We start from the raw sequence: 16,114 nt of genomic DNA, 5'->3' as shown, positions 1-16,114 counted from the left end.
TCTGACATTTCTCAGCAAGAAAACTCTTCCTAATTTAATGAAGACCTTGTGCCTGGTTTCTTCCACTCACCCTTGGTGACTTCAGGGGCCACATGGACAGATTATCCAGCACCCCAGCTTCTCATTCCTTTGATCTCTCTTTTTCCCAGTAATCTTTATTTCCACTCTATTTAGTCACTTGCACACATGGCCATGCTCTGGACATTGTCATGTATCAATATTATGCCAAAAGAATAAATCCATCAGTATTATGCCAAAATAATGACTCCAAAATAATATAATCCAGTATAGAGTAGTTTATAAGAACACAGACTCTGGAATTAGAATACTCATGTTTAAATCTCAGCTTTTCTACTACTGTGAGACATAAGGCAGACCATTTAATTAATTTAAACTTTGGTTTTTTCATTTGTAAAATGGGGAGAAAATGATGCCAACTCACAGAACTTTCTGAATTTTAAATAAAATAATACATTTAATAGTTTCTAATTATTAATAACTGACTATGGTAAGAACTCAATGAAAATTAAATATATAAGAATCAATTGGCTGGGTGTGGTCGCTCATGCCTGTAATCCCAGCACTTTGGGAGGCTGAGGCTGGCGGATCACCTGAGGTCGGGAGTTCGAGATCAGCCTGACCAACATGGAGAAATCCTGTCTCTACTAAAAATACAAAATTAGCCAGGCATGGTGGTGCATGCCTGTAATCCCAGCTACTTGGGAGGCTGAGGCAGGAGAATCACTTGAACCTGGGAGGCAGAGGTTGCAGTGAGCTGAGATCGCACCATTGCACTCTAGCCTGGGCAACAAGAGCGAAACTCCACGTCAAAAAAAAAAAAAAGGGCCGGGCGCAGTGGCTAACACCTGTAATCCCAGCACTTTGGGAGGCTGAGGCTGGTGGATCACCTGAGGTCAGAAGTTCTAGACCAGCCTGGCCAACATGGTGAAACCCTGTCTCTACTAAAAATACAAAATTAGCCGGTCATGGCAGGCACCGTAATCCCAGCTACTCAGGGAGGCCCAGGCAGGAGAATCGCTTGAACCCAGGAGGCGGAGGTTGCAGTGAGCTGAGATCGCGCCATTGCACTCCAGCCTGGGGGACAAGAGTGAGACTTCGTCTCAGAACAAACAAACAAACAAAAACAAAAAAAAGAATAAATTAAGTTAAAACTTATAGGAGAATTTGTGACAATATCTGAGAACAATATACATGCTCAATAAATGTTAGCTGCTATTATTATTAATATTATTACTATCTGCATTGTTTCCCGGTAACTGCCACAAATATAATGACTTAAAACAACACAAATTTACTATCTTACATTTCTGGAGTGCAGAAGTCTGAAATGGGTTTCACTGGGCTAATATAAGGGTGTCAACAGGGCTATGTTTCTTGTGGAGTCTCTAGGGAAGAATCAGTTCCCTTGTCTTTTCTAGCTTTAGAGTTTGCCTGGATTGCTTGGATCATGGCTCCTTCCTCCATCTTCCAAGACAGCAGTGTAGCATCTTCAAATCTCTGACTCTGACTCTCATGCCTCCCTCTTTCACTCATAAGGACCATTGTGATTACATTGTGCCTATCCAAATAATCCAGAATAAATACTCCATCTCAAGGCCCTTAAATTAATCAACCTGCAACGTCCCCTTTGTCATGTAAGGTATCATGTTCACAAGTTTAGAAATTAGGATATGGACGTCTTTGTGGAGGGTGGCAGGGCATTAGTCTGCCTACCATAGCATCCCTAATCTGCTCTCTTTTCTGGCAACCTCATCCAGTCACTTCCTCAACTTCTGTTTATCTACTGAAATGCAACTTCCATTTCCTTAACATTTTTTTTCTCTCCATGGATCTTTCTGTTCCTACCTTTTCTTCCTTCCGTTTCCAGCTTAGATTCCTTGTTCTTTCCCTTCAACCACATTTCAGCAGTGTCCTCACACTCCTTTGTTTCATAGTGAACATCCTCCCTCAGAGTTCCAATTGTAGATTATTCCATATGGATCTTATTCACTCCACACAGACTGTTGGGTGCTCCTAGAGAATATCACACCACGGTGAAGATTAGTGCCACTCTAAATAAGGAGTAGGCCTTCCAGTCCAGGACGCCTGTGCCCACAACATCCCTTGTCTTCCCACCCACCACAAGGCCTGGAATGCTCATGCTGCTGTTACTCGTACCCCACGTACTTGAAATAAAAGCAAAGAGGCCAGGTGACTGCTGCACACTCTTCTAGGGGTGAGTCCAAGGGGCAGTTCTGTACTCACCATCTCCTCCTGCATAGGGATTCAAGTTGGTATCATCTTCAGGGAGGCAAGAGCAAGATTAGTGAAATAATTATGGCCTTTGTTACTTTGGGTCCAGATACTTTTGGGAAGTTCAGTCCAACCCTTCACTTTAGAGGCCAGGAAGCTTAAGAACAGAGAAGAGAGGTGACTTACTTGTTCCCTTCAATGCTATCCCACTCACTTGCATTTCCCTAATAAGATTCATAGTAGCTACTTCAAAAAGGCTTGACTTCCTCAAGATATCTAATCCTACTTTCTGTACCTTCAGCTGATGACTTTGCCTCCTACTTCAAACTTAAAAATGCCATCAAATGAAAACCATCTTAACTTCCTTCGTTAACTTATAAGTGCACCTATATTTGTATGCATCCTTTTTTTTCATTTCTGTCTGCTAAAATGGAATAAATATCCCTTGTATCAGTGCTACACAAGCTTTAATGTTTATATAGCATCACCTGGGGATTTTTTAAGACAAAAATTCCATATGTCTGGGGTAACTCCTGAGATTCTACATTTATTATTTTTATTTATTTGTTTATTTTGAGACGGAGTCTTGCTCTGTCACCCAGGCTGGAGTGCAGTGGCATGATCTCGGCTCACTGCAACCCCTGCTCCCCAGATTCAAGCGATTCTCCTGCCGTAGCCTTTTGAGTAGCTGGGATTACAGGCGTGTGCCACCATGCCCGACTAATTTTTGTATTTTTAGTAGAGACAGGGTTTCAGCATTTGGCCAGGCTGGTCTTGAACTCCTGACCTCATGATCCACCCATCTCGGCCTCCCAAAGTGCTGGGATTACAGGTGTGAGCCACCGCACTGGGCCGAGATATTACATTTATAACTAGCTCTCAACTGATGCTGATGCTGCAGGTCTCTATGCTATACTTTTAGTAGGGAGAGCTTAAAGTGTCCACAGCTAGTTCTTCAAAGGTCCTCAGGCCATCTTGTCCTGCATTCACAGGGAATTTGTGCTGTTGATTATTCCTGCTCTCTCTATCTTCACTCTGTCCTCTGCTGGTTTCTTTTTATTACTATTTAAAATGGTTCAAGTTTCTTCATATTAAAAACCTCCCCTAGCTCCATGTTCTTCTGCAGCCAGCGCAATTTCTCTTTCCTTCCAATTCCAGCCACATTTCTTGAAATGGATATTTTTACTCTGTGTCTCCATTCCTCATCTTACTCTCATTTCTCAATCTTCTGAATGTGAACTTGATACTTAGAATTGCAGTGAAATGACTCTTACCAGAGTCACAAATGATTCCCATGTCTCTAAATCTAATGAACTTATTAGCCTTCACTTTACTAAACTCATTTTATCATTTGACACAAATGATTCTTGCTTTGAAACAGCCTTGTCTTTCCAATACAATATATTGCACTGATTTCACGTAAGTTATTTGTAAAATTTCTGTTGTTGTTAAATGTGAGTGTTTTTTAGAGTTCAAATGTAGGCATACTTTCTTCATGCTCTACACATTCTTCCTAAGCATTCTTATATATTACACTTGCTCTACATATCCTCTGTATGCTGCTATTTCTTAAATATATATCTTTAGTCTCTACCACCCTCATTAAGTGTTAAGTCCATATAGCCTACAGCATGTCGCCACTGTATTATTCCACAGGCACCTTGCTGCCTTCCTCCCACACATATCTAATTCACCACCAAAGACGCTCAATGCTACCCTCTACTATCTCTCAAAACCATACACTACTTTCCCACTTATTTAATCTAGTTTGCATCTCCAGAAATTTTTCTAACTTACTGTACATATTCATAAGTCGATTTCCCTTCTGTCCTTGTGCTGGCCTTTTCCGGTAAGGACCTCAATCCTGGTTAAAACTAATGATGCAGGCCTGGCGCGGTAGCTCACACCTGTAATCCCAGCACTTTGGGAGGCGGAGGCGGGCGGATCACCGGGTCAGGAGATTGAGACCATCCTGGCTAACACGGTGAAACCCCGTCTCTACTAAAAATACAAAAAATCAGCCAGGCGTGGTGGCACAAACCTGTAATCCCGGCTACTCGGGAGGCTGAGGCAGGAGAATCGCTTGAATCCGGGAGGCGGAGGTTGCAGTGAGCCGAGATCGCTCCACTCCAGTCTGGGCGACAGATCAAGACTCCGTCTCAAAAATCAAAAACAACAACAAAAAACCAAAAAATGAATGATGCACCTAGTCCATATGAGTGCATGAGAAGCTCTCCTCTTAGGCCTCTGCAGATCTCATAGTCTTCAGTTAACCCAGGTTAAGAGTTTAGCAACTAAGTTGAGAGGAGTGCTTATTTATCAAGATAAGAAAGAGTGAAGGGAAGAAATTAGGAGGTAAAGGAAAAACAAGGTTTTAGTTTTGAACATGTTGAGTTAGAAATGCTGATTAGACATCCATGTGGAGATGTCAAGCAGGCATGAGATCTGTGGAGGCCAAAGGGACAGCTTTTATTTTCTGAGAAACAATGTATATGCTAGGAAAATTCAATCTTCCCAGTGTTTATTCTCAATCAGGTTCACTTAAGCAAATGAGGGATTCAAACTCACTTAGTTCCAATTGGTTGATACAGCTGAGCCCTGATTGGACAAGGCAACTGAGCCCTGATTGGGTAACTTTTAAGCCCAAAACTACAAGTCTTGTTGATTGGATGTTTCTAGGTGGTCAACTGGGGATTTCTTGCTAGACTTTATCTTGGCCCTGGTTACAAGAACTACTCTAGCCTAGGGTTGCAAAGCAGAGTGTTTGTCATGGGTCACGTTTTCTGAGAACCCAGAGTACATGACTGTTCCCTCACCTGGGCCATGGCCTCTGGACCCTGTTAAATTTCGAGTTGTCTCCATTAGCCACAGGGAGTGCATTTTGTCGGCAGGTGTTCTTTAGACTGAGGCTGTTTCACAGCTGGATGTTATCTTTTCTCTGCTGTCCAACAGAACACCATATCTATTTTGTGTCAAAAGTGTATCTGGAATCCACCCACACCTCTCTTCCACTTTACAGTACCTAAGCCAAAAACATTCACTCAATAAATGTTGACTAAGCACTACCTAGTTGCCAGTACTCGTCTAGAAACTGTAGATACAATCGTGAACAAAGATAGACAAATTCGCTCCATTCAATGAGCTTACATTCTGGAAGACGTCACACTCTCTTGCCAAGATTACCACAGTAGCCTCCTAACCAATCCCCTAGCATTTCCATTCTTCTTAAAATTCATGCTCCACATGGTTCCAGAATTATCTTTGAAAAATATATCTTACCGCCAGGCACGGTGGCTCATGCTGGGAATCTCAGCACTTTGGGAGGCCGAGGGAGCAGATCACTTGAGACCCAGGAGTTTGAGACCAGCTGGCCAATATAGTGAGACCCAGTCTCTATTAAAAATACAAAAATTAGACCGCGCCCGGCCACACTTTTCACATACAGCATATAATCCAGGAATGTAACTACTTTGTAAATTGTGGAAATGTTTCATAGTACTTTGTTTGGAACTTATTAAAAATTGTTTACCGGCTGGGTGTGGTGGCTCACACCTGTAATTCCAGCACTTTGGGAGGCTGAGGCAGGTACATCACGAGGTCAGGAGTTCGAGACCAGCCTGGAAAACATCATGAAACCCCGTCTCTACATGGGGCTCATGCCTGTAATCCCAGCACTTTGGGAGGCCGAGGCGGGTGGATCACCTGAGATCAGGAGTTTGAGCCTGGCCAACATGGTGAAATCCCATCTCTACTAAAGATACAAAAAATTTCCCGGGCGTGGTCATGGGCGCCTGTAATCCCAGCTACTCCTGAGGCTGATGCAGGAGAATTGCTTGAACCTGGGAGGCGGAGGCTGCAGTGAGCCGAGATTCCGCCATTGCACTCCATCCTGGGCAACAAGAATGAAACTCAGTTTCAAAAAAAAAAAAAAATTAGCCAGGCATGGTGGCGCGGACCTACTCGGGAGGCTGAGGCAGGAGAATCGCTTGAACCTGGGAGGCGGAGGTTGCAGTGAGCTGAGATCTGAACTCCAGCCTGGGTGACAGAGAGACTCTGTCTCAAAATTAATAATAATAATAAATGTAAATATATACATTACATTGTATCATTTCCTACCTCAAATTCTGCTTCAGTTAGCATATGTTTTGCTTCCATTAACGGAAAACCTGACCATCAGTCGTTTAAATGAGAATGGTTTATTGGTCCCACATAACAAGAGGTCAGAAGGAAGGGTTGATGAAGCACCTTAACAACATCATCAAGGACCCAGACTTCCCGAATCTTTCTGTTAGAGGAACCCCTGCTTACTAGGCCTCTGGTTTAATAAAACATGACCAGAATGAAATAGCGAGACACTTACAAGTTACCTATAAGGTTAATACTCATGGTCGGAAAATAGTCACATTCTAATCTGACCACCAATTGTAATTGCAGAATATTTATGGGTCATACAGAACACCTCCCACCAAGCCTGCAGAATGTCGAAATGTCCTAAAAGTACAGTCCACTTTACTGAAAGATAACGTTAATGAGCAGGCTTAATGAGTTATTGATAGAAACAATAGCCCCTACCTTTAGTAAGCACATCTACATATTACAAGTTTAATTATAGCTCCTCATAGTTTTTTGTCTCCCTTCTTTTTTTTTTGAGAAGGAGTCTCACTCTGTTGCCCAGGCTGGAGTGCAGTGGCATGATCTCTGCTCACTGCAATCTCCGCCTCCCAGGTTGAAGCAATTCTCCTGTCTCAGCCTCCTGAGTAGCTGGGATACAGGCGCACGCCACCACACCCGGCTAATTTTTGTATTTTTAGTAGAGACGGGGTTTTGCCATATTGGTCAGGCTGGTCTCGAACTCCTGACCTCAGGTGATCTGCCCACCTCGGCCTCCCAAAGCGTTAGGATTACAGGCGTGAGCCACCAAGCCCGGCCCCTCAGAGTTTCTTATAAGTAAATAAACTAATAAAGGATAGTATGTTCCTCCTCCTGCTTTCTGACACCCTACTCGGTAATGGAGTAGCTCCATGACTCATCTTGAAGTCATTCCTGGGTGAGATCCAAGAACTCTTTCTTGGGATCTGGATCAGGACCTTCTTTTTCCAGCGACATTTTCATTCTGTCATCCTTAAGTGTCAAGAGTGTCTCTTTCATGATCACAGTAGCTCCAAACACTGTGTTTTGACTTCAAAGTAGTGTTTCTGAAGCAAGAAAGTAAAGGCAAAAGCAAAGAACATTCTTCCTTAGCACATTTGTCTTCTAACAAGAGAAATACTTGTCCCAGAAACCTCTCAGGAAGGCTGTACTTACATTGTGTCAGCCACAACCGTGTCTCATACTCATTTCTAAATCAATTGCTATAAACAAGAAATAGATGACAATGATTGAATAAGCGTTTCTCAGGACAGTTTCATTGGGACATTTTTAGAGGGGTTGGTTTTCACAGAGACTAGTGGCTGCTACAGGCATCTAATGGAAAGGGGTAAGAGTATCTTACAAATAAACACAGCAATTCCTCATAACAAAAATTGCTGTACATTCTGCAAGACTTTTATATGGTTTCTGGAAAATTCATGCAGGTAAGAAAAAAAAACAAACAACTAACCTGTTTATAGTTTCCGAACCTTTGTTTTATGTATAAACACAAAGTTCTTTATTTCTGAACAATTTTTTTTTTTTTTAGACCGAGTTTCACTCTGTTGCCCACGCTGGAGTACAGTGGCAAGATCTCGGCTCACTGCAACCTCCACCTCCCGGGTTCAAGCGATTCTTCTGCCTCAGCCTCCCGAGTAGCCAGGACTACAGGTGTGCGCCACCATGCCTGGCTAATTTTTTGTATTTTTAGTAGAGACGGGGTTTCACCATATTGGCCAGGCTGGTCTCGAACTCCTGACGTCAGGTAATCCACCCACCTCGGCTTCCCAAAGTGCTGGGCTTACAGACGTGAGCCACCACGCCTGGACACACTTTTCACATACAGCATATAATCCAGGAATGTAACTACTTTGTAAATTGTGGAAATGTTTCATAGTACTTTGTTTGGAACTTATTAAAAATTGTTTACCGGCTGGGCGCAGTGGCTTACACCTGTAATTCCAGCACTTTGGGAGGCTGAGGCGGGTACATCACGAGGTCAGGAGTTCGAGACCAGCCTGGAAAACATCGTGAAACCCCGTCTCTACAAAAATTAGCTGGGTATGATGGCACCCAGCTACTCGGGAGGCTGAGGCAGGAGAATCACTTGAACCTGGGAGGCGGAGGTTGCAGTAAGCCAAGGCCATGCCATTGCACTCCAGCTGGGATGAGAGAGTGAAACTCTGTCTCAAAAAAAAAAAATTATTTGCCATATTAACAAATCAGTTTGGCAAGTCAAGCATGGCTCTTGGCTTTAAACATCCAACACTACATACCTATGCCTTCATTACTGTTTCTTTCAAACTAATTCTTTTGAAAGGTACAAGAACTTGACTGTATCATGTTTTCTAAAATAGTCATTTATTGGTTTTGCTGAGAGTATTAAAAAGATTGTCATTCCCAACCATTTCCATAAGGAAATATATGTTGTCTTATTACCAATTTTGAATTTCTATCCTTTTATTTCTCATATATATACCAGTTAAGGAGTCTTAGAAATTTGAAAGGAAAATTATATCTGTAGCTAGTTTAAATTAACTATCACTTTTATTTCAGGATATTAAAGGATGTGCTGCAAAAAACTTGTTGTAAAGAGAGAGTATTGGTTCTGTTAAGGTTAAGAACCATGCCTTAATTACGTTATGATTCATCCCCTGTGATGAGGCACATCACCCTCTGAAGACAATTAAAATTTTACAAGGAAGAAGGACTGAATGTTAGGTAAACAACCAAAGTAGCACCCTCCATTTCAGTACCTTTAGCATAAAATTCCAACACTTATTTGCCTTTACAAAGTTCTACAATGTCTAGCCTCTAGAGTCATTTATCAAACTTCAATCACACTTTCCTTTTTTATAATTTTTGAACCAACTAAGTTAATTTCTACCAGAGAGCTTGTTTCCTTATCTCTTCTTTCTCCATGGAATGTTCCATTTCCTTATCTTTATATGACTGACTCCTTATTGTTCAGATATTATTTCAATCTACTCCTAGTGGCGTCCCTCTCTCCCTTGCCCTTCCAGTTCAGGGGAACATTCTTTTCAGTAGCTAAGACTGTTTTCCAGACATGATGGCACAATGTGAACCTATTGATACATATGTGACATGATGTGATATATATTTTTCAAAGATAATTCTGGCATCAAAGTCTTGGTGGCAGCTTTTACGACAAGACAAGAATGCCTACACCATGGAATGAATACACCTCAAAATATATCCACCGGAAATTCTCTTCTTGATTCTTGAAACAACTCACATCATCAGTATTCTCAGTGCACTCTAAGGTCCTGCTTTTTGCTCTCTGAGATAGGGAATTATGGTTATCCCGTACAATTATTTCAAGTGATTGTAGTAAAGGGAGGCCATCCTTCCTCTCTTACCAAAGAATAGTCAACTATCTATTAAAAAGAAAGAATGATTTAAACTTATATTTCCCAAATCAGTGCAGTGCATGGATTCCTTTTTAAGAAATTGTTAAGGTCTTGCTTTTAGGATTTGTTAGGGAACATCATGCCAATAGTTAACAAATGTTGTGGTCTGGAGTCTGGAGGCAGCCTGGAGGTAGAATTCAGTCCTCTTGTTTTCCCTTTTCTTTCAAGTCAGCTGATTGGGTAAGGCCCATCCACACAATAGAGGGTAATCTGCTATACTCAGTCTACTTTCTTTTTTGTAACAAAGTCTCTCTCTGTTGCCCAGGCTGGGACATAATGATGCAATCTCAGCTCGCTGCAACCTCCTCCTCCTGGGTTCAAGCGATTTTTATGCCTCAGCCTCCTGAGTAGCTGGAATTACAGGCATGTGCCACCACGCCTAGCTAATTTTTGTATTTTTAATAGAGACAGGTTTCACCAGGTTGGCCAGGCAGGTCTTATTCTCAAGTGATACTCCTGCTTCTGCCTCCCAAAGTGGTGGGATTACAGGCCTGAGCCATAGTGCTCAACCTAGGCAAAGTCTACTGATTTAAATCTTAATCATATCTAACAACCACCTTCACAGAAACTTCTAGACTGATGTTTGACCAAGCAACTGTGCATTCTAACCTAGTCTAGTTGATACATAAAATTAACCATAACACCTGTGTGGTGGCTTGGAGACACCTCTGAAGGCAGTAAGCTGAGGCATTCGTTGTGCTCATCTTGTTTCTCATTTCTCGGAGATCACTGTCCTTCATTGCCTAATGTTCATTGTTTCAGATTTTGCCTTTTTAGAAATTTTTGGTTGATTCAGGTGGAATAGTAACTCTGGTTCCTGTCACTCTATCTTGGCCAGAGGTTTTCACTTACCACACTTATCAGATTTAAAGTTCAAAGTGAATCATGTTGGAAGGAACAAGAAGACACACTATGATTCCAAGAAAATCTTGTTTCCAAGCAGAGGTGTTAATAGTTGTCTGAGTAATTTGTTCCTTACCTTCCAGGTGTGTACTGGGGTCTAGAGTAGTGCGTGATTAATTATGTGAATGTCAGATCTGGAAAATATATTTAGTACTATTACTTCTATTTTCCACTCAGCAGTGAGAAAACTTTTCTGAAAGTGTTGTGATTATTACATGTTTTTCCCTCTTTTAATCCTCTAATATGTTGCATTAGATTAATGAATTTTATAATATTCATTGAAACATGTCCATTCCTTTAATAAACTCCATCTTTTAGTCAGTTCCGGCTGCTATAACAAAATACCATAAACTGGGTGGCTTAAACGACAAGCATTTATTTCTGGAGGCTGTAAGTGCAAGCTTTTAGTTCTGGAGGCTCCGGACAAGCATTTAGTTCTGGAGGCACTGGACAACATTTAGTTCTGGAGGCTCTGGAAAAGCATTTAGTTCTGGAGGCTGTAAGTGCAAGGTAGGGTGAGAATTGCTGGTGTCATCTTGCCAAGCTACCTTTTATAGCCTCCTCCCCACCTTGCTCCTTCTCCCAACTCCAACCGTTCTGAACACTCCCAAGCACAGCCCTCCCCTCATTTCTACTTGGCATTCCTATCCATCCTTGCAGATTCGGTCACAGGTGACTGTAACCGAGGACTTCTGAACTCTCTAAGCAGGTATAAACCCTTCTCTGTTCCCTTGGTGAGACAGGGGTCCGAACCATCTCTACATTTTCTGTAGAGAGAACCATTCCCTCTACAGAAAATAATGCGCCACAGAAGCAGAGATTTAGCCTCAATCTTAGAAGTAACACGTCTCCAACTTCATTCTGGGCTCTTCATTTCAAAGAATCAGAGTAGGATCTGAGGATTCCTATTCTCTGGATTTGATTTGTATTCTCTGGATAAAATGCGGATCAGGGGGCCGCGGGAGGCAATCCAACATCTTTAGCCTTTAACCGCCCCAGTTGCTAACGGAGTGGAACGAATTTATTTTTGTAACAGAAATTCCTTCACTACCTCCTTGTTTTCTAAGAAAAGGCGCGTAGCGGTTTCTGGAGTTTGGGAATAGGATGCAGAGATGGGGTAAGGAATTGGAGGCAGTTCAGGAGTTTCCATAAGTAAAGACAGTAGTTGGTAAGATATTTGCTATCTTTTCTGAAAGGATCTTTCCTTTCTCCTGAAAATCTTTTTTACAAATGAGAAGAGCATTCAGAAAAGGAAGGTCTGGGAGGATGTTTCTTAACTGAAATTTCCTCCTCTAGTCCGTTCTTAATCCTTACCAAGTGTCCGCAAGATGCTGGTTAATCAAAATTTCTTGGTGATAGAGGGCTACAAAAAGGGGAAACGAAAATTCTAACGTTCGTTTATGAAAGAATAAATATAAATGTTTTTAAAAAAATAAAAACGTAAATTTCTATATTCTTTCATAAAAGCAGTTTAAAGACTAACAGTTTTCAAGGTGGGGATGTAGCTCAGTGGTAGAGCGCATGCTTAGCATGCATGAGGTCCCGGGTTCGATCCCCAGCATCTCCAGTGTTTTGTATCTCTGCTCCAGAACCATCTTTCTTTTACAGATACAGTCACAGCCCATTTCTGTAGAATCTGAAAATTAATCGTATTGCCCCCACTCCCATACTTATATCTTGCTTTGGCTACGCCTGTAGCTCTTTCATTTTTAAAATTTCATTCCTGCCTGGCCAACACGGTGAAACCCCGTCTCTACTAAATACACATAAATTAGCCGGGCGTGGTGGCAGGCGCCTGTAATCCCAGTTACTCGGGAGGCTGAGGCAGAAGAATCGCTTGAACCCGGGAGGCGGAGGTTGCAGTGAGCCAAGATCGCGCCATTGCACTCCAGCCTAGGAGATAAGAGCGAGACTGCGTCTCAAAAAAAAAAAAAAAAAAAAGAGAAAAAGAAAAAAAAATTATTCCTCTCCATTCTTAGCAGCATTTACATATGGTGAGTGACTTTGGACCCTGTTCCATTAGGGCGGTGGTGGAAGGAACATTTACCAATAAAAGGACAATTATCAATAAAAATCCTAAATGGATGTTTTGTGAACGAATTCAACTTTTCACTGAGTTTTGCTGTTGCGTTTGTGGTGGGGGATGCAACGGTAGGCTGAGCTCCGGTCTCAGGTTTCACCTTTTGGGGCTCAATGGGAAAAAGATGGATTTCTTCTCAAGCTCGCAAGAAAGAAAATGTACTCTTCCCAGGCCGGAGGCTACGAAGGTATTGGGTAAATTTAGTGTCTCCAAACTTGACAGTTCTCTCAGAAATCGTACACAAAGAGGTGAAATAGTAGTATTTTGACACTGACGTTTTTCCTTCAGTGACTGCATTTTGCCAGTGAGTTCATAGCGTTCCCATGATTGTGTGGATTTGATCCCTTCTGTATTGATCTCTTTTGAAATCTCTAAATTTGCTTCCCTGATTCTAAAACTGCTCACTTCAATTGTGCTTCTCAAACAAAAAAACAAAAACACTTCTCTTTTTAAAGCTGGTGCTTTTATACCATGCACGTGTGTGAGGACTTTCTTTGGCTAGCCCTTTTGTGTATTTCACAGAATACACAAAAATCTCCTTTTGGGATGCACCGCGTCTCTTGTATCTCGGTGCTTTGGTCTCAACTTCCAACTTGGGACAATGCAGAAATGCAGTAAGGAACCGGGGGGAAGTTCAGTAGTTTCCCTGAGTAAAAACAGTCGTTGGCAAAATATTTTCTATCTTTTCTGGAAGGATCTTTCCTTTGTCCTGAAAATCTTTTTACAAATGAGAAAAGCATTCAGAAAAGGAGGGTCTTGGAGAATGTTTCTTAACTGAAATTTCCGTTCCCACTCTGCTCCTAATGTCTGCCCCCAGTGGCCCTCAGTGCCACTCTTTCCCCATCAGTGCCCTAAATTTATTTCATATAAGAGACCTGGAGAAGTTACACATTTCACTGGTTTAATACTTCAGCTACCCACATGTTAAAGCTGTGCATGCTTTATATCCCCTCCAAGAAAAAAAAATCGATTCTTTTATTTTGGTCACAGAAAGCCTGAGTCTTCCATTTATTTCTTCAGCAAGTAATTTAAGTGATAGATTTATAGTTATTTATTTATTTATTTATTTGGATTTTCAGTGCATAACATGTAACTGTCTTCCCCTTCCCATCTACCATCTTTCTCTTAGGTCCTTTATATTGTCGCAGGGTAGGACAGTCCCCAAAGTCTGCCTTTCATCCCAGTTGACCACAGGTTATAACTTACTTCGTATTTTAGAGATTCTTGCCAAACACTGCCAGATTTCCTCCCTTGAATGTTTAAACTTTCCCAGGTTTGCCCAATACAGACAAGAAAGAAGAGAGAATCACTGTTAAATTTCTGTCTACCCACCATGATGTATTTTATTTTAAATTACGGAGAGGTTATTGATCACAACCCAAGAATAAACTGTGTGAAGATTTTCCTACATTACGTTGTAGGTCTGCTGTATCTCATTTCTCTTTAACATGAAAATAGTAAATTATATTCCTCACTAAATAACCTCGATTCACATCTAATTTTCTCTAGCACAAGACTGTAGAAACCACTAAATGGAGGCTCAGAGGAGTTTCATTCACGTAACAAAAAGGAGTCTTTTTAGCTTTTCAATGCTAAGGAATAGGGTCAGCAAATAAAAGATTTTTCTCCAGGTTTCAGCTCTCTGCTCATTTTTATGTTTTCAGAAAATTGCCCCTTTTTTTTCTACCTTTTGCTTCTCTTAATATTCTTTCGGCAGAAAAGCCACAGAAAATTAGGCCTGGTTTTACCCAATTAAAATAGCGATCTTTTGAAATATTGTTTAAAAAATTTTTAATTTTCCTATCAGGAACCCAGAGTTATATGATCAATTAAAACAAGCCTTTCCTTAGTAAGACAGTCCCAAGTTATCAACTTCCCGTTTTCATGAGATAAGTTTATTTCAATTGTCTTCCCTTGCTTTAAGATGAGGTCAGAACCATCTCAGACCACTGGCAAATAACTTCAAATTTCGATTTGGGGGAACAGGGTTTAAGGGTCTATTTCTTCCATCCCAGAAGGCCCTTAATTCTGAAGGGATCCACTTTTTTCCCCAATACCTAGCTTTGCAAAGTAAGGATCTCAAGGAGTGGCAATTCTGATTTCTTAGTCCTGGGACAATTTTGGAAAGACAAAACATAAAATAGAAGCTTCTCTCTACTTGGCAGAACTGTACCTGGCGAGATTAAGTTACATCACCTCCACCGACCCTTGACTTTTAAAATGTCTGCGAACTGCTCATGTGTCTATGACTAAACGGCCAGTGGATACAGAGATACTGCTTTGACTCTTATTTTCCCTAAGGGCCTCTCCACCGTGGGAAAGCCTTGAGTCTCCCTGCCTCCTGCAGGAGCCTCAGTTCTGTATCTCTACCCCAAAATAGGCCCCAGGCCATGGGTTCTGGCTCTGGAAGCACTAAGGTAGAGCTGCCATCTTTCACTGAGGCTTCTGTCTGTGCCTCTGGGTTAAATGGTTTTACTTCACGCACTTACTATGCTGGACGTGAATTACTGGTGGGTTTTTGTTTGCTTGTGTTTGGTGGATTTTTTTTTTTTTTTTGGAGATTTCTTCTTCTCTTTTTTTCCTTTACGATATGGTTATGTATTTATTTTGTAGTCATTTTACATTTATATTGTGGTCATTTTACATTTATACTGCGGTCATTTAAAATCATATTGGATCTATTGTTGTTGTTCAAGTGGGTAAATTTTTCTCAGAGATATCTCCAATAATAGATTTGCATAAGATAAAAATCTTCGTGTGTGTGTGTGACGGAATCTTGCTCTGTAGCCCAGGCTGGAGTGCAGTGGCACGATCTCAGCTCACTGCAAGCTCCGCCTCCCGGTTTCACGCCATTCTCCTGCCTCAGCCTCCCGAGTAGCTGGGACCACAGGCGCCTGCCACTAGGCCCGGCTAATTTTTTGTATTTTTAGTAGAGACAGGGTTTCACCGTGTTAGCCAGGATGGTCTCAATCTCCCGACCTCGTGATCCGCCTGCCTCGGCCTCCCAAAGTGCTAGGATTACAGGCGTGAGCCACCGCGCCCGGCCCAAGATAAAAATCTTTATACAGTCGTGTGTCAATACGGGGCAAATGTTCTGAGAAATGCATTGTTGGATGATTTCGTCATTGTGCGAACGTCACAGAGTGTACTTATGCAAACCTAGATGATATAGCCGACTACACACCTAGGTTGTATGGTATAGCCTATTGCTCCTAGGCTACAAAGCTGTACAGCATGTTGCTGAACTGAATACCGTCGGCAATTGCAATACAGTGGTATTTGTGTATCCGAACATACGAAAGGTACAGTAAAAATGTGG

At 41.6% G+C, this 16,114-nt stretch overlaps 1 non-coding gene across 1 annotated transcript; it reads left to right on the top strand.

The window, feature by feature from the left end:
- Positions 1-12,210: 12,210 nt before the first annotated feature.
- Positions 12,211-12,282, top strand: TRNAA-AGC (transfer RNA alanine (anticodon AGC)). The gene has a single exon. It is a non-coding gene; the product is annotated as a tRNA-Ala (tRNA).
- The last annotated feature ends 3,832 nt before the right edge of the window (positions 12,283-16,114 follow it).

This window comes from Hylobates moloch, unplaced genomic scaffold, assembly GCF_009828535.3.
Source record: "Hylobates moloch isolate HMO894 unplaced genomic scaffold, HMol_V3 SCAFFOLD_20, whole genome shotgun sequence".
NCBI lineage: Eukaryota > Metazoa > Chordata > Mammalia > Primates > Hylobatidae > Hylobates > Hylobates moloch.
The sequence above is the reverse complement of the archived record's forward strand: the minus strand, read 5'-3'. Positions and strand labels throughout refer to the sequence as shown.